This window comes from Plectropomus leopardus, chromosome 17, assembly GCF_026936395.1.
Source record: "Plectropomus leopardus strain MGB_pleo_1.0 chromosome 17, ASM2693639v1, whole genome shotgun sequence".
In the NCBI taxonomy this organism is placed as follows: domain Eukaryota; kingdom Metazoa; phylum Chordata; class Actinopteri; order Perciformes; family Serranidae; genus Plectropomus; species Plectropomus leopardus.
This window is the reverse complement of record NC_142192.1, coordinates 4,667,020-4,693,074: the sequence shown is the minus strand read 5'-3', so window position 1 is coordinate 4,693,074 and position 26,055 is coordinate 4,667,020. Positions and strand designations below refer to the sequence as shown.

Below are 26,055 nucleotides of genomic sequence, written 5' to 3'. Positions count from 1 at the left end.
TTAAAAGTGCATTTTGTAAGATCTGGACATAATTTTAGGTTAAAACATTCAAAAAAATGAACTAGCATACCCAACAGTGTGAAGACGTTACACCTTGGACATTATGTCCAAAATGCCTATGCGTTGTATTGCAGAGATATCCACTGCTCAGCAGCCAGGGACGGCCGTCCCTTCTGTAATTACACATCCTGGCCTGAGGGGCGACACTGCGTCACTGATGCGCCAAGTGAGCCGCGGGAGAGGAAGAAAAGGATTATCCGGCCGGAGCATTGACTTTTGAATACCAGGAAAACGACCATTATTAAAGAAAAGAGGCGATGTAAGAAGAAGCAAAACCAGAGTAAATATCTGTGTGGCTTTCTAACACTGGAGACAGATAGGGAAAAGATGCCGTTTGATGCTGAACTACGTTTCGTTTCGACTGGTAAGTAACATCTAACTTTTGGCTATTTACCGAAACATATCTTTAGTTTAACTAATGACAACACAAACTGTGGGCTTACAGTTAGTGATAAACTTTTCAAATGGTGTAATGTAACTGTTTTCGTGTTACTGTGGCGTTGCTAAAATGGAGCTAAGCTAAGTTATGCTATGCTATGCTGTGCTATGCTATGCTATGCTATGCTATGCTATGCTATGCTATGCTACGCTACGCTATGCTATGCTAAACTAAGCTAAGGGTAAAAAAATGGCCCGTGTTCCGTTGGCTGGCATTCACATAATGTGCATTTGAAGGTGTCTGAAAGCAGCACAAGGCAAGAGATGTCACTCCAGATTTAAAGGGGTTAAACTGAAATTCATAAATGCTGATTTAAAGAAATATCCACTACAATGGCTTATTTATCATGAGCTAACAGTTTTCCAAAGAGGTTAATTTGCTTTGTCACCCTGCAGCCAGCCTCTCAGAGTGCTGCCTCCAACAGGTGCTCTGCTAATTAAATGCTTATATATAGATTTGGGTTATTGATTAAACTGTGTGCTTTGATGGGAAAGACCAGGGCTGATTTTATCCCACTCAAACCTCAATATGCAGACTGCTGAAGTACAGGCGGTTTATAAAATTGTCATTGTAGCCCATTATCCCATTGGTTTCTGCAAAATGCACCTTTTTTTCTCTTTTAGTAAAGGTTAACAGTTGTTTGTATGAATGTTTTGACCAAAAGGATCTATGTGTGCCGCCCCAAGATTTTCAGTGGCCTCATGAAAGATTTCTGGGGGGTACCACTGGATGTGCCCGGCTAACAAAACTTGAACAAAGCTGTCAAACTTATGGGGATTATTAGATATTTTCAAAAAGCTGTGGAAAATGTTTAGAAAACTATATTTACAAATCTTGTAATTATCTATTCAAAGTCATGTACAGAAAGAAAACTGATTTTTAAGCACTTTTTAATTAAATTGTTTTTTGTTTTTTTATTTTTTTGTTGCTTATTTTTAGGCAGTTTTCTTGTAATTTATTATAATCTCTTGCTATTTTGGGGGGACATTTCTTTAGAAGTTGCGCGGTGCCTTTATTGCCAAATTGAAGCCAATTTGCTCAGGTTTTAAAGAGTTAATTTCCAATCCTGTTGTTGCCTAAATGTAACCACATGCAGCATAATCCCACCATGTGCTTATGTTTGACATCATGGTAGTGATGTCCCAAAATGTCAACAGCAGACGCAGAAATCCACTGCAAAGCGGAAATATGTAACGACTTGGCATAACACTGTGTTAGTCTATCACTGTTCTTATTTATTCAAGACACATTCTCTCATTCAGGCTGTAGGCAACATGTAGGCGAGATTTTGTTTAAGACTGAAAGGAATGAGGTGAGAAAGCAGAAAAAGTGCCAAGTTTCGAAGTCCTTTTTGCATACAATGCCAGTTTTAACCTTTGGTCTGCAGAAGCCATTAATTGAGCACTTTCCTGTATTTTAAAGTCTAAACTTTCCTTCCACATGGGTAATATTTGAACTAACAGTTCTTGTGCCTGACTACTGGTAACCCACAGGCTGTGGCTGCACGCCCACACACAGACTCACATACCGACACTTTTCTCACTCATTTATTTATTTCTTTCGGCTCTCTCAGTTGGCTGGGAGCTCGAGTTGGAAATTAGAAAATTTCGACTCCCTCATTTCTCTCCAATTTCACTTCAATTTCTTCCCCATTCCGCGCTCCCTCCCTCTAATTTCTGCCTCTCCTCTGCCGTCTCATTGTGCTCTCTGCTTTCCTTGTTAGCTCGGCTCGGGTCTCTCACCTCTCATTAGCTTCTCCTCTGCTGACTGGAGGCACCTGTCCTCAGGTCCCTCTGCGGATATCTCAGCTTCTGTTTAAATCAATTTCCATGTTAAATAGCTGCTGGAGGGTGTGGGTGGGTGGGGGGTGGGGTGGGCCCGCGGTCGCACGGATGGAGGGGAGGTGGGAGGATGGAGGAGGTTGAGACATTACAATGAACCGCAACTCTTTCACACCGCTGACCCTCCAGGCTGATCCACAGCCCCTGTCTTGTTCTCTCTCTCCCTCTCCCCCCTTCCCTCCTCTGCTCCGGCCTTTTATCACTCCGTGTTCTCCCCTTTGGCTTTTCTCTTTCATTTTATTTCCCTCTCTGTCCTCCTCTTTTTTTCTTTCTCTTTCTGTCTTCGGCTCCCATTCTCCCAGCGCGGCCCAGGGCATGTTCTCATTTCAGATGAGAGCTAAAAAGAGTTGTGACAAGGTGGTGTGTGCATGTGCATGTATGTGTGCGTGTGTGTGTGTTTTGTTTGTGTGTACGTGTTGGGTCTCTCAGTTCTGCAACCCGAGAGTTGCTTCACATATTACAGTTTCTCTCTGTTGCTTTAATACATTTCAGATCAGAATTGAAATTCTCAAAAGTACTCGCTCAGCCTTCACATCAACTTTTCACTTCTGCACATCTTAACCCTTCAAAACCTGGATCGACATCAGGTTTTTTTGTGCTGCGTTCAGACGCCTTTCACAGGTATTTCCATTTTTAAATCTTGATTAGAGTGGTTTGATTTCTTTCGAAACAATGTTAAAAAGAAAGAAATTTCCCACAAATTGCAAAAACTTAGTAGATTAGAAAATTATTATCAAAATAAAAAAGGGAAAAATGCGCACAGTGTTTCCAAATCAACGCCATTGTGTCTTTTTGGGGTCATCGTGAAATGACCAGCACCAATAGCTGGAGTTGCAGTAAACTGAACAGTATCATATTAAGCTATAGTCAAATATGCTTGACTGGTAAAAAATAATGTCTGCAGGTAATGAATACACTGTTAACCATTGAATACACTGTTAACCATTGAAATCCTTATTCTGGCACATTCACAAAAATCATCATGTTTATCTGCTGTTTCTTAGATTATCAGTCGCTTCTTTCATGTTGGTCAAAATGTGTTGTACTGATTCTCTGTTGAATAAGCTTAACCCCACAAAACATGTAGGTATTACGCTGCTTTCATGTGATGTCAGAAAGTTGTACTTTTCGAGTTTGGAAGTCGTTATTCCGACTTTGTTGTGTTCATGTGCTTTGAGGTCATAAAGTGGAAACAAAATGGAAGTTACAAGATGGGTTGCATTTTAATTCTAAGGGCATTTAAACAAGAGGTTAATAGCTGTGTAAAGTTTATTCATATGTTTATGCATTTATGATGTCAAGTTGGCAACTTGTGTTATAAAAGAACATCGTTACAATGATACTCGCCTAGCATGCTTTATAGTTCAAAATTTGCTTACTTGCTACAGCTAATAGATGCATGTACTAAAATGTGCAACTACTAAAAGTAAATGATAACTAATGGGAACAAAATAACGAAATCTATCATTTTTTACCATTAATATTTGACACAGTTTCCATGCTTTCTGCCATTTCTGTTGCCCTGAAACATCACGCAAATGTCACAACTCGGCACCTCGAGTATCATCAGAATTTCCCAATTTCCAACATCATTATGACTTTGGAGGGACATTCATGTGCTTGTAACTTGTAAATACAATATTTCCGAGGAGCACGTTGAGGGCAGCAGTAATTCATTGCACAAGTCATCAAATGCAAAATGGTTGAACCAGTTGTCAAAGTCTGTAAGGCATATTTCTTTTCTATCAGAGATTTTTCTCTGTCGTGATGTGGATGAGAATCTGTGCTCCGACAGGCAGCAGCGTCAGGAGGTGTAGAGAGACTGCACTGTAATTCCCCACACAGCTCTGCATGTACAGTTCTGCCTAAGGGGTGTTTCCTGTGTTTACATTTTGAATTTTGTATTTTTTCTCCTCCCCTGTGCTATGCAGCGCTGTAAAACTGTCTTTTCTTCTCCTTTTCTGTATCACAATGACATGCTCTGTCAACAAATGACAGCACAAACAGTGAAGGCATGAATGTGAATCCTGTCCAATCTCTTGCAATCAATCTGCCACATACAGTTACATGTAACTTTGTACTGTTAAAATATGAGATATGACATACAGAACGTAGTGCAGTTCTGAGCATTTTCAATCCTTGTCATCCGAACCTTTGCCAGAGTTTACATCTAACCATAGTAATAGAGTATGCACTGTTCTATTGACAACATGGTAATACATTTTCATAATACACAATAACGTGTCATTCAGATGACACCGACATGTTGACATATTTACCTTTGAGAGATAAACTAAGGAAGTCAGAAAGTTATGTGTGTCAGCAAAATGTATTTAAGCCACCTTAATAATTGACATGATTTTATATTGAAAATATTTTTTACTGCGGTAGGGCCCTTTCCATGGGGGAAGCTGTTAACCCTTCGAAACCTGAGCAAATTGGCAACAAGCAACTTAATACATGGCCCAAAAATGAGCAAAAAAAAATGTTTTAAAAAAAAAGTAAGAAAGTAAAAAAGTAGAAAGTAAAAGTAAAAGAAAGTAAAAATTACCTGACAACAACAAAAAAACAACAACAACAAAAAGAAAAAAAAAGAAAAATGTCCTTAAAAACTGCTATAAATGACTATATATAATTATTTATTTTATATATTTTGTCAGCCTATTTTTTTCTGGAACCTAATTTTAAATATAAAGTAATTATTGTCATAAATATATCTTTTGGGACGTTTCTCAGAATTTTTTGGGATAATTATCTAATATTCCTCTCCTCTTTTTTAGGTAATTTTCTAGTCATCTTTTACAAATTTCATGCAATGTGTGGGACATTTAAGTCAAGTCAAGTCAAGTCGATTGTATTTATAAAGGCCATTATCACAAAGCAAAGTTTGCCTCAGAGGGCTTTACAGCATACAACATCCCTCTGCCCTTAGACTTTCACATCGTCAAAGAAAAAACTCTAAAACAAAAAAAAAACCCTGTAATGGGGGAAAAAATTGTAGAAACCTCAGGAAGAGCGACTGAGGATCCCTCTTCCAGGATGGACAGATGTGCAATAGATGTCGTAAGTAACAATTAAATTACAAGTTACAAGGACATTGACTTTTCCACCCATGTTTTTAAAAGAAATGAAACCAATCAAAGGGTTAACAACTTTAGTTCCCCATCTATGCGCTCATCAAAGCAACCAGACTCCACTGATAAATAAAACAGCGATTTAACATTGCAAAACACGGGAGTTGCTAGTCTCCCTTTCCCTTGGGTCAGTTAGTTAGTTTGCGCTTTTGTGTGACTTAGATGAATTTGAACTAAACACTTTAAATGCCAATACACTGACTGGATAAGTACCTTATACAACTCAATCTTAAAAGATCTAACCTATCCCTTTTGGGGATGATCTAAGAAATGTACCAAAGCCTCTGAGAATAACTGTACTGTACTGTCCTCTTCACAAAACCTATTTACCTCAAACAACTCAACCATGACATATAGGCATCTCTTACAAGCACAGAAAACACGTCATCAGGTTACAGTATATGTCATGGGCCATTACCAGTCACATCCCTTTAAGTCAACTGACATGCACACTGAACTGAAGCGATATTCTGCTAATACAAACAACCAAGACAACCTCGAATAACCTTGTAGGCTTGCTTTGACAGACTTATGCAAAAAAAAAAAAAAAGAAAAAAGGTCCTGTGCTTTAAATGTCACGGTGTCCTAGTCTCTTTCCAAGATATGCTGTGTCACAGATTTAGTGTCTTATTTTAAAGACAGTGAAAACAGTATGAAAAGGTGAAAATCATTACAAACACTGTCATGTTGAAACCATTAAGCAGCACTTTTGGTATTGACATTTCAATCACACAATTCTTTTTGTTCTCAGTTTTGCTCTTTAAGGGGGCAGTTCACAAAAAATCCACATTTGCATACATGCGTATTTTTTCCACTTACAATCCACAGATTTGGCTTTTAGTGTTCGATTGGTTGATGATGTTCGCTTAGATCATAAACCAAAAGGTGTAATTCGTTCACTTTTCACTGCTTTCGTAATGGCTCCTTCCTCAGTTTTGCATATCCATATCCCAAACTTCATTTTTTTAATGTCAGAACAGCAAGTAAGGTGGACTTACACCCTATGCCTGCACTGACACAGGGACATTGGTGTTGCAGCGTGAATCCCACCTGTCAGGGGCTATGTCACTTCCTGTGCATTTGTGCACCACTCTACTCAAAGTATCTCATTCACTGGCTAAAAAATGAAATTAACCACAGTCATATTGTTCAGTGTTTCATCTCATCTTTAATTATTAAATAACTTGTATTTGAAAAGTTCTTGAGATCTCAGGCGCATCTGGAGAGAGGAAAGGGTCTGGTTTTGAGACCTCAGAATTACATCTCTGCTCTTTGCAGATGATATGGTTCTATTGGCTTCATCGCACCGTCACATGTTGCTACCTTGTCAGTGGACTTATGCATCTATTTATTATGTTTTAGGTTTCCTTCAGCATCTATTTATTACGTTTTAGGTTTCCTTCTGCTCTATTTATTACATTTTAGGTTTCCTTCAGCATCTACTTATTGCGTTTTAGGTTTCCTTCTGTATATGATCTTTACGCTTCGGGATGCCTCTGCCGTGATGTCAATAAATGCGCATGGTAGAATGATACAGCAATTGGTTATGTCTGGACAACAGCAGCGCATGGCAACTAAAGCCAGCGTGTAGTTACGAAACATCACATTCAGACGGTGAGCGAATACTGGACTGCCACATCAAAGTCCACTGCTTGGTGGACCCATCCACCGCCCCTCTTGCCTGTCCTATAGACACCCTCGCACTCCATTACGTTGTTACCGGCAACGTGATGCCGTCATGCCCATTTCACGCACCTGCGACAAGTTCCATCTGGCTGTGTTTTCCATCGACATGGCCTGTGCATATAATGTGGATGTGGCAGGTGCCGTCCACCAGCGTATAATAATAACAATAGTGTTTTTACCTGACGCTGTCCAGTGGCATATCATGCGCACGCAAAAGGTGCCTTTTGGATTCACACACTTGCACCAAAACCACTGACAAAGCAACGTTATTTTACGCGTTTTGAATAAGAACAGGCTGAAAGTACCCATGCCCCTGTTTTGGAAAAAGCGTGGGTCACCAAACCCAACCAATTAAATGACTGTATGCTACTTTATAAATGTCTCATGTAGTTAATATTTGCACTGAATGTGTTTAATTCGTGCTGTGCGCTCACATGCTCCTTGATTACATGAGGGAAGCGGTATTAAATCACCGGACTAACAGCTGTATTGTTGGCTGCGTATGTGAAGGATACTGACAGCTAATCACACTGACTCATTTAATACATAGTCCAACAAGCACTCTGTGCTATTGTCACTAAGCATAATTATGGCCTTGTCCCAGATTAGTACACACACAATGCAAATTACTAGGTAATCGCTCAAGTGTGTGTGTGTGTGTGTGTGTGTGTGTGTGTGTGTGTGCGCGCATGTGTGTAACCTTGGTGTGGTTTATGGCTGCGTCTACGTTCATTTCAAGCATGCAAACACTGCTGAGCACCCTATCTGATGAGATTAAAGATAAATTACTCACCCTTAATCCCCATGTAAAGGAAATGAGCCTGATTGCTGATAAGCTCTTCACCTAAAGATTCATAATATGGTGAGTAAACTCGAGTAATAGACTGGTTCGACATGCACAAACACATATCACACAAACACACACATACATGTGGTGAAATGTCTGATCATGATGATAATGTCACCGACTCAAAAATATCCCCTGAATGTTTCACTATCACTTGATCACCGGGTATTTGCGCGTACAGTGTGTTTATTCGGCTTCTTGCCTCACGGGAGGAATTCATTATAAATCACTCCAGCTCAAATAAACTCATGCCCTCACACTCCAGCTTCCACAGAGTATTGAATTTGGATCATACTTGGTGTGGCGGTGCTTAATATTCACAAGCTGATAAGGAATAAACAGCAGCATCTTTAATTTAATTCAAGTTTTTTTTTAATCTATAGGATCAGAGCATCATGTGTCAAGCTGATGTGTGAGTCACGTAGTATATCATCATTTTCGAGTTGGAGCTGTGATTAGATCGCACTGTTTTATGTTGGAGCTGTGAATTTCTCAGAAGAAGGGGAGGGATGTAGATGAGGGAAACTGAATCCAGACAAAGGCTCATGTTGATTTTTAAATGAAGTGGCTTTTATCGCTGATTTTCAGTCTTCTGGTGAACCACAGGATTTAACTCTTACAGTGCCCCATCAGGAAATCTGTGTTAATATCTGCCTCATCACTGAAACAGCACAGTTCTACTCAAAAGAAGGATTCCACTGATATGAGTGTATTGCTGTCTCTGCAGTAGGAAGATGCAAATATTCTGGAAATTGGTGCTACATGAGCAGAGAAAACAGAGAAAAAGGACAGCCCATTTTCATTATGAAGTTGTCAAATACCACACCTTTTGCAGCAATTTTGGGGTAAGATTCTGACACCAAAAGCTACCTTTCACGGATGGTTGGAAGGCACATGTCAAAGAGAGGCGGTGTCAGCTGAGAACGCGAAACCTGTCATGTCTGCATTATGTAGATGCTGCCAGTAATGATGTGATATAAGAAGCACTAGCGGCAGGGAAGAGCTTTAAATTAATCCAACATAAACAGACTTTCATGCAGGAGTCCGGTGTTTTTTCCCATCTGAATGTGATAATTTTCTCCAGCACCTTACTATGTGCATCCTTGACCTAGTCCTAACCATCTGTGCTGTTGCTGCCTAAACATAACCACGTGTGGTGTAATTCCACCATGTGCTTTTGTTGACATCATGGTAGAAGCATCCCGTCAATAGCAGATGCAGAATGATACTTAGAGCGCAATATGTAGACTCTGACATCCACTGCAAAGTGGCAATAGGTGATGACTTGGGATGGGAATGTGTAGGAAACCTACAACTACCAGAGTGCATTGCACCACACCAGATCAATAAATCCTATCGCTGGTAGGCGACGTAATGTTAATCTGTGTGAAACAATGAAACATGTTTCTGAAAACATCTGAGGTAAAAAATACGAAACGCAGTAGCAAGTAACAACAGTAGTAGTAACAGCATTTTAGGAGAGAAGTAGGGAGTGAAGTAACATAATCTTGATTTATTCGATCAGCACTGCCTGGTGTTACCGTTTGATCGTATTTTGGTTCGTGCTTGAGAAAATGTGGAAGTACAGTCTGTTGTAGCAATAGCCCTGGCGGCGATTCATCGCGGGGTCAGGAGGGATATCTAGACACACATTAGATGGAGGGAAGTCTACCACAGTTCATCCGCGCATTCCCACATTGTTTAGATAAGAAGCTGGTTGGAAAGTGGCAAAATATCTTTTTAGGTGTCCCCGTTAACTACGACAGTGACAATGTCCCCAAAAACCACACAAGTGTGAAAGGACCCTGAGACATACAGCTGCTGTATGTCGGCTACAGCCTGTAGACATTTCATTAGATTGGCCTGTCGAAATATTTTCAAGAAAAACACATCTTTGATATCCTAAAAGTCAAAAAGGCTGATCTTCTCTAGCGTCTGATATTCTTGGAAGCTTTAAACTCTTATTGTTGCAGATGTCGGCTTTAACTGTAGCTGGGCGTGGTGGTGAGGATGCTTCTTGAAAGGATAGTCCCATGTTTCCTCCAACAAAGCTGCTGCAAAGGAGATAATGAAGCAGCTTACTGTGTTTCCTCCAGTGTAGGGATGGCGGGGGGGAACACATCAGAAAGGAAAGTAGGGAGAGAAAGGAAGAGGCACCTCTGGGGTAATGGGATGCAGCCTTCGCTCAGTATGGTTTGTATAGAATGAAGGTGCGGCCATGGCTATACAGTGCTTCGACAAATCTGTTGTATGTTTCCAAGCAGTAAAGGGTGGAGACAGGCTCTTGTATCGCCCGTCTCCTCCCCATCCCCCCGCACAGTCTGCTGGCTCTTGTTTTTCCTCCTAGACCTGTCAGGCAGAATAGAGCCACATCTGCTCCCCATATCTCCTTCAAGTCAGGGGGACACAGTTGGCAAAGCTACCAGCTGCTGGCCAGAATGCATGAGTGTGTGCAGTGTGTATGTGGCAGCACGCACGTGTCTGTGTCTATGTGCCTGCGAGTGTTGATGGCGAGTAGTTAACCAGCACTTGTCACAAGGGACATCATTAGGCTTCGCTCGGCAGAAACAGGGATAAAGATGGAGGGAGGAGGGGAGGAGGAAATTAGAACGACATCCACTGCTGTCTAATTCCAAAAAGAAGCTCCTACTCTCTGCTTGTTTAGTTGCTTGTGTGTGTGTGTGTGTGTGTGTGTGTGTGTGTGTGTGTGTGCAAGTGTAGCTAGTTTGGTTTTCCTCCCTTGCTCTGTTCTGCTCTCACGCCCACACAACTTACTATTGCTTTAGCAACAGATTGCAAGCTCCCAACTATGTTCAACTGACATCATCCTTTACTCCTTAAGCTTTAAGTTATTGCCAGGCTTTAAATCTGACTGAAATATGAATTCACTGTGCTTTCTGTGTAAGGGTCACTTTATGAACTCTAATGCAGCTATTGTGCATTTTTTTCCATTTTTAAAAATACGATGCAACAGTTGGACAAAGATGTCTTCAGCTGAAGCGTGTGAGAATGATAATGGGTGTTTTGCTAGGAGACCTGCTTACAACTTCCATGATGAGGTAGCAGAGTCGTCGTGCTCTGCCTGGAGAACGTAAAGCCACTCAGAAACACTTATGTGCATATGTTGGGTGGAGAAGCCGGAGATCAAACTGCCAACCTTCCTTTTAGTGGACGACCCACTCTATCTCCTACCTGCAGAAGCCCCAATACTTTGCTATAAAATTGACCTCTGATTTTGTAAGCTAACTTTGTAAGCAGTGACTCTGCGTGGCTTAGCCAGAAGCTACAGTAGATGCAGTCAAGTTGCTGGTATGGGTGAGCATGCATCGTGTTCTTGGTGACAAGACTGGTACACATAGATCAGGACTTGAGTGCACGACTCGGTGGACATGTTCAGTAGCAAATTGTAAATCTTTAATTTCACAAAAGGTTCAGGACACGGGCAGGCAGTCAGACCAGAAAACAATCCAGAAAGGGCTAAAAGGCGAAGGCAAAAACATGAGCAAGTATCCAAACAACTAGGAAATGCAGTTGGTATATATGTAGCTGACATATCTAAGTTTCAATTATTCAAGTTTTTACAGCAGCAAAGTATAAGTCAGACATGGGGCTGCAAAAATGTCAGCCCTGCAGCTGGATAGCTGCCAAGTTCAGTGAAATTATGAACAATTTTGAGGGCTTTCTCAGACAGATATTGCACCAAATTACAGTACAAACAGTGTCAGTTGAAACCAAATATTCACACCCCTTTGAGAGCACTAATTTAGCGGCCACTGTCACTGCAGAAAAAAAACAAAGATTGCTTCAATTTGTTCAGTCTTGACCAAATGAGAGCACAAGTTCAAAACAAAAACAACAAAAAAAAACCCAAAACACACAGTAGGATTTTTTTCAAAACATCAGTTCATCTTCTATGATCTCGCCCTCATGTATGTCTTTTCGTCTGCCGAGAGACCGGAAGGTAGACAGAGGAAGAAGGATGCAGGCTGAAAAACACACTCAGTATTTGGCTGTGCAAATTCCCCAGATACATTTTAAAGTCATGTGACGAGCCATTAAAACCAGCTCTGGGACAGATGGAAAACACCAGCCAGATTTAATGGGAAAAGATGCTCTTTACAGTGGAATAAAGCACTTCTGCTTCACTGCACCCTAACATCCACAGCAGTGACCTGCCCTGCAGCGCTGGACTAGAGAAAAGACATGAGCAGGAAGAAAAAAAAGAGAAATTTGCTAAAGAAAGAAGCAAGTAAGTATAAAAGAAACAAAAAAAAGGGGTAGAGGCAGTTTGTCCTCTTTGTAGTTCTTAACAAAGCACGCTGAGCTCTACAAAGCCCCTCTTCCCCCTCAGATTCCCTCGACTTTGAGTCGGGAGCGTTCAGACTCGGGGACCGTAGCAGGCTCCAGTGCTCGTGTGTCATCCCTCGCATATGAGAAGGAATGAGGCTTTGTATTATAGCGGCACAGCTCAGATGAGTATTACTTAAGCCCACGCACACAGACAATGCATGACCATAAATAAATTATACCCATCTTGCCATGCTTCTCGGTGCTAAGAAGTGCAGGAGAAAGGCACTGAAAAGCCGGGGGAGAGGAGATGCAAGAGTCATATAAAAGGGAAAGAGAGGGAGCTCGGAAAAAGACGCACAGAGAGAGGAGAGCGAGGGAGGGAGGAAGGGAGCAAGTTGGCAGCTTCTGACGAAGACCGAGAGACATAGCATCACATTAAAGGCCAAGGCCAAAGACTTCTCCGACCGTTAATGAGATTCTGTCTCCATCTTACACTTTCTCTCTGTGAATTCTGGCTCGCACACTCTCCTCACACAATCTTCTCGCTTCAGTCTTTAAATTCGTACTGTTTTGCAGCATATTTGATTTTAATGTCCAATGCTAGGGTGAAGTCAGGTAATTTGGTACACTTTTTTTGGTAGATTGCCAAGAAAAAAAACACCTAAAACTCTGCAGACTACCTTAAAGGGAAAGTTTATCTAAAAATGAAAAATTATCTACTTTTCTCACTTCTTGGTTCCACCAGCAGCGTGTTGATGGCGTTACATCTGCGACACTGTTGTGCGTCATCCTACATGTGGCTCTGTATCCCACCGGGAGACTCCATGAGTGTTTCAAAAGCGAGACTTTATGAGATTGTTCTTATTTCGTAATTTTCACTTGATTTTTTTTTTTTCATTTTTCCTTGATTTTTGTGATTCTACCATGGCTGAGTAGGCGACATATGTCAATGCTTTTCTTCTCCGTTGTGCTAAATGGTAAATGGTCTGCACTTGTGCTGCACTTTTCTAATCTTCTAATCTTCTAAACAACTCAAAGTGCTTTCACACTACGTCACATTCACCCATTCACACACATGTTCACACACTGGTGGCCGAGGCTACTGTACATGGTGCCACCTGCTACTCACTTAACCATTCACACACACTCACACTCCAGTGACGCAGCATTGGGAGCAATTTGGGGTTCAGCATCTTCAGTAAAGGTTTAATAGTTATTAACTATTGCCATTTCCAAACAGGCTAGGATTTGGAAAGAGGTTTAGGGTAAGGTTAGTTTTATAAATTTTTTTTAATTAAAGCTGGCCAAATCTGGACTGGACACTGTAGGGAGGTTAATGGGTTAAAAAAATATCAAACTTGGCAACATAGGTGTCATTATCCTGAAGTTTCATTGATATTCTTCTGTCTTTTGGACCTTGTTTTTGGGTTTTCTTTGTGTTTTTCCCTCTTTTATGTGTCTGTGTCTGTTTCCTGTTTTATTTTGTAGGTTATCTCCTCATGTGTCATGTCTTGTGTTACTTCCTGTCTTCCTGTGTTTTCTGCCTGTTTTCTGTCACGCCTGTCTTACATCCTGCTCCTCAGTTTCTCACAGCCAATCAGCTCCCCTGCCTGCTCTCCTGCTATCACGTTATTCTCCTCACCAGCTGAACCTCATCCCCTCGTCAATCTAGATTGTATTTAAGTTCTGGTTTTCAGTTCAGTCTTTGGTGGTTTCTTGATTTGGTTGTTTTTATTTTACTCTTATTTCAGTTACTGTGTCTTTGGATTAATAAGTGATTTCTTTTTTTTTTGGAGTTCCTGTTACCTGCTGTCTCCTGCATTTATGTCGACCTGCTCTGCATTACATGACCGTTTACATAAGATGCTTTTATGTTGCTTTCCAGACAACCCGGAAGTCGAGATATTCCAACCTCCTACAAGAAAAAGTACAGTGGAACGGTACTCAAAGTCAGAGCGATTTGTGAACTCAGAGGAAATCCATGTACCCCAACTTTAGCCGTCTGATGTCACACAACAATGGCCACGGAGGCACAATTTGGAAACGGTAAGAAATGCATGAAACAATGCACATAAAGTATATTTGCATGTATTTAAGTAAAGTAATACATCTACTATCATATAGTAAAACCTTTTCTGCACGTATAATTATGTAAAAATATTAGTATTTAGTATTATAAGTAGTTATTTGTCTTTATTTATCATAGTTTTAAATACTAATATGCTCCTAAAACATAAAGAGGCGGCCCCACTGATGGTGAAAGTGTCCATGGACTAACCAAAGAAACATCAGTTCATCACTGTCTGTCATGTTTTGTCTTTATGTTTGGTGTTGTGCACCTGGAACCCAGCATTAGTCCTGGTTTTCAGTTCAGTCTTTATTGGATTCTTGATTTCTACGATTCTCAGTTATGGTAGGCGGGTTTCGATTAACCCTCAAATTGCGCAATTCGAAAGTGTGTATACAAAATTTGCCAAATGGAAACACGTCAGTTTCGGAAAAACTTCCATTTATGGCTAAAAGTTTTTACAGGCGTATGAGGTGGTATTTCAGGCGATTCAAAAAATCTATATTTCACAAAAACTGCAATAGAAACACTTTTTAGCTTTTCTAGATCATATGATGTGCAGCATCGGGTGGCGATAATGTGACTTTATGGATGCCAAACTTCATTAAACCCAAACAATAATAAGGAGCAGTCACATAACATTCTACCAAGCATGGAGGAAGAGACCAAGATCTTCTAAACTCTTATATGAGACAAAGTAATTACAGGGATATTAGATTGGCTTTATCAATAAACCTGCTAATGTTTTGAACATCCATCGCTGTGCTTCATGGAATGTTATCGTCAGTGGAAAATTGCATAACATTGCGAGAAGTTGCATTATATCACTCAATTAACTGGGTCATCTCGCAATTGTGTTTTATTAAAATTTGGAAAATATCACTTAAGTTTTGCGTAAATCTGTGAAGGAAACCCGCCTGGTGTCCTTTGAATAAAAAGCTTTTTTGAGTGTTACCTACCGTCTTCTGCATTTGGGTCCACCTGCTCTGCATTACATCATAATTTTCTTTTCTTTTTAGTGTAAACTGGTCAAATTTGACCTGCACACAATATACAGGTTAATGAATGTTAAAAGAATATTGAATTTGGGAACTTAGATGCTCTCTTATTGCTTGAAACTCACTGTGACACTTTAATTTCTGACTACAGTTTCACAAAAACTAACGTGAGGCATTTGCACGAGTTTATTCCCATAGATAACCTTCGCCGTAGAACAAAAAACCCAAATAAACAGACATTATCATTCAGGCAGAGTAGAGTAGAGTTTTTGTCATTGTGTAATCACGTATTGTGCTTTCTCCCCTCCTCACCTCATAACATTTTGCAAATGACAAAGTAAAAATATGCTCAAAATGTGCTGCACACCTAATCGAACAGCACTTTCTTGCATTTCCAGTGTTGCTACAAAGCTATCAACTGGCCAGATTTAGCAAATGGTCCCTTTCCGGTGTTTATGTGTCATTACCCCAGCCCAGCCAGGGAATATATCAGCTATACAATACTTTAACTTGTAAAATCCATAAAAACTCAACCGAATGTGGCGCAATTCTCAGTCATGAACCCAAAATGCATCCATTAATTTCTCTCTCCATCCTGTTCTTTCTATTACCTCCTGAAAATTACCACAGTACAAATGAGTATCACCAATGAGCGCGGAATATTTAAGCTCTTTCTGTTTGTTTTATAACATTTGAAATACACCTAAAATTAGTCAGACACAGTGGTGGATAATGAGCCTGTGAAAGAAGCAACATATAAAGCAAATGTTTTACCTGCAGGGAGAGCGGGGAAAAAGTGTTTAGCTTAAGGTGATGCAATTCCTTGAAAAAAAACCATTTAGAATCTCTTGTATGAATTGTTTTAGTCAAAGAATGATGAGCAATCTGCTCATATTACACAGGAAATACAACATTAATATATCTCTGACATTTAGAACCCACATTTGTTTTTATTTATTTTCCTCTCATATCATCTTTTGCGCTTGGCTTTTAAATCGCAGCTTCCCAAAGGATCCAAGGTGTCTATGACTTTATTTTTTACATACTATAATATTTTTATGCTGTACTATACTATGACTTTTTTTTTCTTGAACTATACCATGCTGTTTGTGTGTTTTTTGTTTTGGCATATTATACCGTTACATGTTTTGTTTTGTTTTTTTTTTCATTTTCTTTTTCTTTCTTTTTTTCACAAACTACACTATGATTCTTTTTACATTTACTGAGACATATATGTGCCATATTAACGTGATAGTTTAAAAAATATAAAAAGACTTTTTAATGGCATCCTTGCTATGACGTTTTGACATACTAAACGATGACATTGTTACGGCTCACTATACTATGATTTTTTTTTTTTTTTTACACATCGCACTGTGATGCTTTTGACACACTATACTAAGACATTTTTAAGGTGTAGTATACAATGACTTTATTTTTCCATACTATACGAAGACATTTCTGTAAAATACTTTATTATGACATTTTAAAGGCATGCTATAAAGTTGTTTTTTTATTAAATAAGATGATATGACTATACTAAGACATTTTTATGACCCATTGTACTGTGACATTTTTTTACATACTATACTGTGCTTTTTGAGTTTTTCTTTTTTTGCATAGTATACTAAAACATTTTATGGTGTAGTAGACTATGGCTTTTTGTCCACACATATATATATATAAATACTATACTGAGACTTTTTTTTTCTTCTTGGCATACTATAACTTTTTTTGACATACTATACTATACTTTATTTTTTTGCCATTGTATACTTTGACTTGATTATTAAATCCTATGAAATTGAGAGCACGGCTCAATACCTACAGTGCTCGTGCGGATAGTCAGGGAGCGATTTTCATTTAAAGCCGGTCTCAGCATCTCCTGTAATCTATGGACTCATGGAGCAGCATCTTAATTACTCATCTGGTTCTTTTAACAACGTATAATACATACCGCTTGTTCTACAAGCATAAGCATGCAGCCAGCTTTGATCAGTGATCCTTAATTGATCTTTGTGTCTTCTCATTTACTTTGGTTAAAGGTAAACAAAGAGAGTAAAGTAACCTGAAAGGTTTAAGACCCCACCATTGAAAAGATTGCCGCTCTTACACAATGAATTTCATGCACAAGTGCACCAACAAGACATGCAACTGGATCAATACGTATTGTAGGTTGGACTTACAGTGCTTGAAGCCACTATTGATCAGCGAGCCTTTCGGCTTGCATCATTCATGATGACCCAGGTCAATTTTCTGGCGAGCCCTAAGGTCTCCGCGGTGAACAAGGTTCAAACAACAACCATAAATAATCAACTTGGCTGAAATTCGGCAACTAGGAAAAGAGTTGGATTAGATATTTTTCTGTTTGCCAAGGGCAGCAGTAGAGCGCAAACAAAGTGTTGAATCGTGCAACAAAAAGAAATGAGATTGCCAAACTCAATCTTTTGTGCTGATCTCAGAGAGGGTCATGCAGATTTTACCAGTGTTTTAACAACAATGTGCTAAGATTACCCTGTAACTGAAAATAATAACTTTCTCATAATGAGACTTGCCAAAATTGTAGAACAACGTCTCTCTAAAGTGTGCTCCAACTGCAGGAACTTTCCTAAGGAATCAATAACCTTTTGAGGAACTCAGGAAGCTGTTTTTGACCACAGAAGGAAGGGATTAAATAGAGTTTTTGCATGTTATTTTCAGCTATGAAAAAAAGGCCAGATTCTGTAGCTAGTAAAGAAATGCATAATGCACACTGTGGAAACAAAAGTCTCCCTTAGGGAATTTATCTGTCTTGTGTACAACTTAACCCTTAGGGACTGTTTAGTGCAGTTAATGCGCTTTTCATTCTTCATTTTTTGATGATTTTTGCTGTGTTCATGCACATGGCATACATTTTAGCAAGATTGTGTATTTTTGTTTAATCTAAGATAAAGTCTAAGATGCACTGTAGAACCAAAATTGTTACATTCATACTGTAATTGTGCCATTGAAACCCATTCAAAATGCATTTTTTCTTTTTTTAGAGATTTATTTTTATAATTCTTTTTGTGTGTGTGTGTGTGTGTGTGTGTGTTTTTATCTAAAAACATTGACATCATGACAAAAACCTGGCATAAAATTCTGAAAATTAATGAATAGTTTATTTTTATGATTAGGAATGATGTTGGTTAAAAAAAATTAACTCAATTTAAGTAGAAATAAATATTAATGTATTATATTTTTAAAGCTTGATTTTGAAAAGTGAATTTTGTGCGCAGAGCGATACAAGTGTGTGTAATATTAAGCAGGCCCTAAGAGTAAAACTCTTTTCTTTCATGTTGTTGTGTTTTTTGTTTGTTTGTTTTGTTTTATTAATATTCAATTTTCTCATACTTTTTCAATAGTTTCTTGCTAACTTATGGGTCACTTCGTGCTTTTTTGAGACGTTGCTCATTGCCTTCTTTTGATGTTTTTGAAAGAAGAGGTTTAGAAAAAAGAGGTTTCAAAATATTAATTAGAGTTAAACACTTTGGAATATAACTTCTTCATTTGAATTTGAACAGCTTTTCAGCTGCTTATTGACAAGTTTTACAACATGTAACAATCGCGCAACAATTACTCCATTATCACTGTTTTTGAGGTGGTAATGTGAAAAGCAATTACCTGTGCCCACACAGTGCTGACTGTAAATTTGTACGCCCTACAGAGACAATTAACGTGCACCATGATCGCTGAGCTGGTCCCGTGCTGAGCACACACTCCGTCAGTAACCCAGAACAAAGGCTGCGCTTGGTTTGACGTGTTGTGATACGGCAGCGTGAGAGTGCAGTGCTTCCCTTGGATAGACCGGCGCAGCATATGACCGGTGCAGCTTGACAGGGACTGTTTAATTCAACTCCCACTATCATCACGGTCAACAGCACCAGGACGCAGCCTTTCAGCACCATTACACACACTAATGGAACTGCATGTAATATATCCTCCCTACGCAAACCTTTCCCCCCACACACACGCCGTCTCCGACACAGAATTATCACTCCACCTTCCCTCCCTCCCTTTCACCTGCCTCACTGAGTCTCCCTCCCTCCACACGTCTCCCTGTCTCCTGGTCTCTCTCCCCTGTCTCTTTGTCGGAGAAAAACGCCCACCTACTGTAGTTCCACTTGAGTGCTGAGTGGGAGAGAAATACAGACTCCAACCCAACTTTCCATCCTTTCTGCAGTCTTTACCGTGCGCTTATCAGTTCCAAGTTCAACATCAGACATTAGAGGGCTGACACAGTGCCTGAGGTAAAACAATAAGTGGCGGGTTGGAAGTTTGTCTTAAGATAGTTCCTTTGTGGCCTCTCAACCCGTAAGCACTGCTGGGAGATAGAGGAAACAGAGCAGATCTAGATTTATGTCACAGACAAACTCAGACAACTTTTATATCTTCTTGGACAACAGGTAACTTTAACATCCTGTCATACCCGACATGGCAGTAAAAGTGCATGTTATTTTCCATTATATATCATAAAGCCTCATCAGCTCTGATAAAAGGGATATTTAACCTTTTGAAAGTTGGAGCAACATCACTTTTCTTGTGCTACTTTCAGACATCTTTCACAAGAATTTAAACCTTTGAGCCCTGAGAAAATTGATGTGATTTCTATTAAATGTGAAAAAAAGGCAATTAGCAACTTTGTGAGAAATGTTCAACGGATTGCAAGGAATTAGTAGATTTAGAAAAATACTAGCCAAGGGTTAAGGCTACACCAAATAAATCTCCCAGATGTAGCAGGATCAAGGACAAATTGTCATTTCATTTTTTTTAGCTTGTTTTAAAAATGGTAATTCTACCTTGTACCTTGTAAATGTTACAAATGTTGACTGAGGAAAATGAGTGTGTTTTCTATCACGATTTTTAAATGGTCAACATTTTTGTCCATACTCTCTATAACGACCTGTCAAAGTGTCTTCTCGTCCATCCTAATCAGCAGCATGAAATCATCAATCCATGTGCCTTTAAAACCATTTAAAAAAACAAACTTTGAAAATCGAATTTGTTTAATTATGTGACACCACTTTGGTTGAAGGTTGGATAGGCTTTAGTCAGAAGCAACTTAGTTAGGTTAAGGAAAGGGTTTTGGTGTGGGTTAAATAAGCACTTTGTTAAGGTTGTTAAGTATAGTTCGAGGTCATGTTAGCACACTGCATTTACAGCTGTAGTTAACTGTCATGGTGCTAATGCTTTTTTTGCTTGCAAAACAACTTGGCTTGAAACCATGAAAAAAAACTGCAAATACTAAGCATCTGACTCCTTAATGCATATTTTGGTACAACCAAACACAAACTTTTTTAGGTCACCAAAACGTTACAGTAAACTTTCATGAACTTGAACCAGAACAAGAGGCTCTGCTCTGAGTAGAAGGGCTTTCCGCAGCATTGTGGATCACCTTGAGTTAGAATCTGTTTTCAAAGTCAAGAATGAAATAACGAGCTCAGCTCTTGAGTTGGCCTCGATTACATTACTGACAGCAACACCAGTGCAACAAATAACAATGCACTGTCACTAGTCGAGCACTAATCCAACACCTGAGACTGGTCTTGAAGTATATCACAAAAATGGTGCTTCTTGAGCCAGGGGCAGCCTACTGGAGGGGAAGCAAAGCCTGGCTTTAGCTTTGAGACAAGTTTGTGAGATCAGAGATAATCACCTCAAAGCCGACATGCTGCAGACTTTCATTACTGCTACCTGCTCCGTGTCAGCAGGAACATAATCTGACACAATCTTGAGTCATCACAGACACAACTGGTCTTTGACATTGTGTTGATTTTAACCTACAGCTGTCATGCAGAGAGAGACTGATAATAAAAAAATTAACTGACAAGAGGTAGCAACATTCTTGTGTCTCCAGTGTCAGTGTTTCTCTCCCCAAAATTATGACTTTGTATTATTTCTGAAAAATGAGTCTACAGGCAACATTTTCTGTGTACTGCTGTTCCATGTCAAAGCTCCATCTGGCCCAGTGAAGTCACATAAAACACAGTCACCTCTCACGTTTATTTTCTAGAGATGGCAGAACCCCTTATGACCAGGTCTGGATTAAAAATGTTATAATGCGAAACCCTCTGGCACACATGGTAAATGGACCTGAACTTGTATAGTGCTTTTCTAGTCATTCAACTACTGAAAACACTTTGACACTACAAGTCACATTTACCCACGCACACATAAATTCATACACTGCAGGCCGAGCCTACTGACAACGCACCACCTGCAACTCCAGCACATTCTCATCAGGAACTCCTAGATGAACGCCGCTTAGACAGAGCTTTTTGTGAGTTTGTGAAGTCAAAAGGCACCTTTTGTATGCACATTATACGTGGATGGCGTCACTTGAAAATGCAGCTGGACGAAATCTGTCGTGTTCGCATGAAATTGTCAGGATAGCATCAGGTTGAAACATTGCCGGTAATGTGACATAGTACAAGGAGCGCGACGGCGCCTATAGGGCAGGTGGGAGGGGTGGCGGATGGCTACAAAACACTTTCATGCACATATTACATCGAAAGGAGATTTTTTTGCATCTTGCTAAAATAGCATTTATTTTCTCCACATGCCAAATATGGTAAAAATGACATCATCAGGTGGAAGATAGTGAAAATTTCAAATTCCAAGGCAAAAGCCCAGAATGAATACATTTCATGTTTTTATGCTTCGATGGCTGTGGGATCAAACACTGCAGTTTGAATGGCTTTCAATTGTGCATTTTTTTGCACTTAACATTATGAATGTAACAATTTCACAATAACAACAATACAAGCAAGGCAATAAAAATTCCAAGCAGAAAGACAGTGAGATCAGCAGACCCAACACCAGGAGCCTCTCTCCTCTGCTGCTGTCAAACAAACTTTTTAAGCTCCTCCCGTCAGGTGCAGTGCAGCTCGTGAGCTAATGCAGCACACCTGGGCACATCTGCAGAGGGTCAACAGCACAGAACACACAGCTTGAACAAGTGTCTTTCCCTACAGGACTTTGACATGTTGACTGGAGGAGCCAGGAATCAAACTGCAAACCTTCCGATTAGAGGATGACCCAGCCTGAGCCGCAGCTGCACCATCATCATTTCCCGTGTAAGTAAAACCATCTAAACCCAGCTAATTTAACAGAATTCTTGGTGCAAAGTTCTTGATGAAAATAGTACTTCCCAACACTGACGAGGTGTTACAATGTAACACATTATTGCAACTCCACTAATTTTGGCAGTAACTTGAAATATAATTCCTTTATTATATTGAAATACGCAATTTCAATGGCTGAAATTCATGGTCATGCTACTCGCTACTTTTGTCTTGATTAGAGCAGCCTGTTTGGGAATTTTTCCCAGCTATGATCTAAAGTCACCCATAGTGATGCACAGTGAGCGCTGCTCAAGTCCCTGTGTCCTGTGTGGTTGTGTGTCTGACTGAAGGAGAGACTGAGACAGAGGAAGGAACACAGGAGATGGACTTTTGATGCAGTCATGTGATGTTGGAAGGTTGTAGTTTCTTAGTTGGGAAGTTGTTCTTTTGACTTTGTTGTGTTCATGTGCTTTGTGGTCGTAAAGCATGAACAACATGGCAGCTGCAGAGAAGATGGTTTGCATTTTAATGCTATGAGTGTTTAAACAAGAGGTTGATAGCTGTTTCCAGTTTATTTATATTTTTATACATTTTATATATCATATTTTTATATATAATCAAGGTCACTCTACATGGACTGCAGTTAACATTAATACCAAATTACACTTTACATGTGGTCAAAAATTGCTTTTTATTACGTAAATTAATGAAAAAGTTTCTTACCATTTACCAAAAATTGACTTTTGCCGCCATGTTTATGCATTTATGATGTGACAAGTGACGTCAAAACAGCATGTTTTTACCATGTTTGACACTTTTCATGCTTTCTGCCATTTCTGCTGCCCTAAAACACAACGTCAATGTCACAATTTGGCAACACGGGTATCATCAAAGTATCCCAGTTTCCCACTCATAATTATGACTTTGGAGGACTGTTCATGTGCTTGTAACTCGTAAATATGGGAAAGATGATATTGCCAAGGAGCACGTTAACAAAGCATTTACACATAGTGTGATTAATTACTTACTTACTTACTGGACAGCTGCCTCATCACTTTTTGACCCGCCTGCCCAAACTAGCACACTGGAAGTCACCTGACCTTGCAGCGGGGCAATGAGTGACTCAGTCAATTGCCATTTGACTGCCACTGCCATAGAGTTTAGAAAAATATTGGATATAGCCATTTTAATGTTACCCATTGGTTAGGGTCCCATATTTTAAGCCTCAAGTTTGGTATTTTGGCATCACTTACTTGGAAGAGTTAGAGGGTGGAGCTGTGGAGGAGTGAGGGATGGATCAGACTTATTGACTTTTTGTGACGCCTTGCAGACAGTTTTTCACTCATGTGGCCATGCACTTTACTGTCAGGGACTGTTTGATGCATTTTACATACTTTTCGGTCTTCAAATTTTGATTTTTTTTGGCTATTTTCATGCAATAGGCACAATAGCCATCAGTTCAGTGTGTGCAGTATTTCAATTACTACCAAAAATAAAGTATAATGCCTTAGTGCATTTTGTAAAAACTTACATAACTTTAACCCTTAGGGACTGTTTGGCACATTTTACGCACTTTTTATTCTTCTTTTTATTATAATTTTGGCTGTGTTCATGCATATGGCATAAATCTTAGCAGGATTAAGTATTTTTGTTTAATCTTGAAATTTCCAGCTCAGCTTCTACATTCAGTCTAAAATACAATGTGTAAACAAAATTATTACATTTATATTGTTTAGTGCTGAGTTGTAGTCTGTGTGCAGCATTTGAATTGCTGCTAAGATTAAATAATAAAACCTTGGTTAATTTAATTTGGCCTATTGCAATAAATAACTGTCAGATGTCTGAGACGCACTTGTTTTCATTTTGCTTTGCCAAAAAAGGGTATTAAAAACTGATGTGGATTTGTATTTTTTATTTGTTGTCAGTTGACAGAAGACAGTTGTCAGATGACAATTGTTTTCTTCTGTTCCACACTAGTATAAAAAAGAAAAATGAAGCAGATATAAGTGACACAAAAGTTACTTTCTCTAAATAATTACTTTTATATGCAGTAATTGTGGAAATAGTTCAATTACTTTTGCACTAACTTTATCACTTACCACTAAGTTTCTGTAACTTGCACACAGATCCTCTCATACATATATAAACAGGAAGACAGTGCATGTTACTTAAAATTCTATGAGTTAGCGCTGTCACACCGTATCATATTGAAGTAAATGTAACACAGCACACAGTTTTTAATGACTCTATGCATTGTAGCTGTGTGAGTATGTCTACATGCACAGTGCACATGTGTAGGAGTCAGAGTTTGTCTGCACTGTGGGGACAAGGTGTTATAATGGAGTATTGATGGTGCAGAGGGGTGGGTGAGAAGAGGGTGATAATTAGATTTTGTTCTCACTCTCTGTGCACTGCTCAGATACACAGTGTTTCTAATGAGAGAGCCGCTCGCGCCAATAATTACCCCGTATTTCCAAAATGCATTCTTCGCACAGCAAACGGCAAACAGCAGCAACCTGACCTCGGAGAAAGCCAACATTAGGCGGTCACATAATTAGGTGTCATTAGATGATCGAATGTGTCAGGCTGTGTGTAAGCTGCCGCCTAATAACCCCAGTAACCAGCCGCCACCATCACTCGGAGCTGCCAGCGTGCAGGGCAAAAACGACAGCAGAGCAGACTTGATGTTTTTTTTTCTTGGAACATCTTCATGGTGTGAGTGTTGGGTCAGGGACTGCGCCTTTCCCTGTGCTCTTCTCACTGGGTGCTAATGAAATACTCCCAACTGGTTAGGAAGCCAAGAGGCCAGACGCATAGGAAGCAGGGGGAGCGTGGAAGGAAACACACACTGACACACACACACACACACACACACACACACACACACACACACACACACACACACACACACACTTGGCCTTCACACTGACAAAAACTCATTCCACAAGAAGGGAGAGTAGGTGACACACATATTAGATATGTTTATATATATATATATATATATATATATATATATATATATAATAGGTAATTGTGATTAATTGCATGTTTTAATCACTTGTTTAAAATTCCATTATTTTGCATTGCAAAACTGTTTTCAAGACCATATTAACAAGGTTAAGTATTTTTTTTTTACCAGTAGGCGTGCCTGTAAAAGGGAGACTCATGAGTACCCATAGAACCCAATTTCATTCAGATGTCTTAAGGTCAGAGGTCAAGGGACCCTTGTGAAATGACCATGCCAGTTTGTCATTGCCAAAAATGATCAAAACTTTGGAGCATTATTCTGCCGCCTCACTAAGAAGCTAGCATGACTTGGTTTATTCCACTGGATTCAAGTATTTTACTTTTATACATTGTGTTGTTTGCACCTGTGAAGTGCTTTAACATCGAATAAAATGTTCAACTCATATATATATAATGGGCTAAAACTATCCTGTCTGTATATAGAGCTTAACCTAAAGTATTACTCATCATGACTAATTATATTTTATAAAATCCTTCCAAAATAAGTCTCATAAGATGTGTGCTCACCTCTGCCTCTTTACTGCAGACATCAAGGATGTTTTTCTGAATCCACTTCCCTTAACTTAGACCTCAGTAGCTCTCT

The 26,055-nt window shown here is 39.4% G+C and overlaps 1 protein-coding gene across 2 annotated transcripts in view; it reads left to right on the top strand.

The window, feature by feature from the left end:
• The first annotated feature begins 226 nt into the window (after positions 1 to 226).
• Positions 227 to 26,055, top strand: part of LOC121958195 (putative C-type lectin domain family 20 member A) — a 155,395-nt gene continuing 129,566 nt past the window's right edge. For both annotated transcript variants that reach the window (XM_088090348.1, XM_088090349.1), the window contains exons 1-3: positions 227 to 424; positions 14,183 to 14,343; positions 22,356 to 22,457. The gene's annotated coding sequence lies outside the window, so the exon portion shown is untranslated. The remainder of the gene's footprint in view (positions 425 to 14,182; positions 14,344 to 22,355; positions 22,458 to 26,055) is intronic.